Below are 1,414 nucleotides of genomic sequence, written 5' to 3'. Positions count from 1 at the left end.
AAGAAAGAAAGAAAGAAAGAAAGAAAGAAAGAAAGAAAGAAAGAAAGAAAGAAAGAAAGAAAGAAAGAAAGAAAGAAAGAAAGAAAGAAAGAAAGAAAGAAAGAAAGAAGGAAGAAAAAAAGAAAGAAAAAGAAAGAAAGGAAAAGAAAAGAGAAAAGAAAAGAAAAAAAAGAAAGAAAAGAAAGAAAATGGGACTTTGATGCTGGATCATCTGCTGATGGCTAGCAGTGAACACTCCATCACTGGTGGGTAGGTGGTGTGCTAACAGCTCCAGGCATACTGTAGCATTGCAATTGTTAAGACTTTCACCTGGGGTGAACCGAATGGAAGAGAAAGCACTGGCTGCAGGCAACATCTCAAGCATTTGAGAGATTTGGGGGAAGTAGTAATTATAGGGACTGTGGAAGGAGTGGCTGTTGCTGAGGGCTATCAATTCACCTGAGAAAAACAATGAAAACTAGGGATAATTAATCACCAATTTAAGGTAAAGTGTGAAAGCCAGAGGGATTCCTTGGCAGCACATAAAGAATCTCTGCTCGGGCGCCTGGGTGGCTCAGTTGGTTAGGCGACTGCCTTCGGCTCAGGCCATGATCCTGGAGTCCCGGGATCGAGTCCCGCATCGGGCTCCCTGCTCGGCGGGGAGTCTGCTTCTCCCTCTGACCCTCCCCCCGCTCATGTGCTCTCTCTCTCTCTCAAATAAATAAATAAAATCTTTAAAAAAAAAAAAGAATCTCTGCTCTACTGTAGCTCAAAGGGAAAGAAAGCTGAGGGTTTTTTCCCAGAACTGAATTATAAAGTTAGCAGAACTCCGGAGAAGGTTAAATTCTAAAATAGGCAATTCAACAATGCCAAGATCAGGACCTGGATTAGTAAACCTGGAATGGGAATATCTAGGTCTTTGCACTCAAAAATCTTGAATACTTAGATTCTCTTGACTCTTTGGAGCCCATCAGAAGTGATCCATTCCTCCTTGCTAAAAAGAAGCATTCCCCTCACCCCCTTACTTGAAGACAATTCAGAGACTTCTGCCTTTCAAGACCATACAGATCCCTCTCAAGATCTACCCCAAATGCCCTTTGGGCCTCCAGTAACTGAAGAGGAGGTCAAGAATCTATGAGAAATCACCATGCAATACAATGACAACAGTATATGGTAATAATTCAACCAGTTCTTCACAGAAACCTATGCCCATTTTCTCAGGTAATTATACATTGGAGAAAGAGAATTCCTGGAAATGTCAAGGTAATATTTATTATTCAGGAATGCAAATTCATCCAAGACTCCATGTTAGAGTGAGTGCACATCGTAATAAATAAATTCACTAGGTGCAGTTTACAATGGGTACAACGGGACCCTCAAGCAACCCAATAATCATTTCCTCTATCCCTCATTTTATATTGGAATAGACATACTT

This window comes from Neomonachus schauinslandi, chromosome 1, assembly GCF_002201575.2.
Source record: "Neomonachus schauinslandi chromosome 1, ASM220157v2, whole genome shotgun sequence".
Classification (NCBI taxonomy): Eukaryota; Metazoa; Chordata; class Mammalia; order Carnivora; family Phocidae; genus Neomonachus; species Neomonachus schauinslandi.
The sequence above is the reverse complement of the archived record's forward strand: the minus strand, read 5'-3'. Positions refer to the sequence as shown.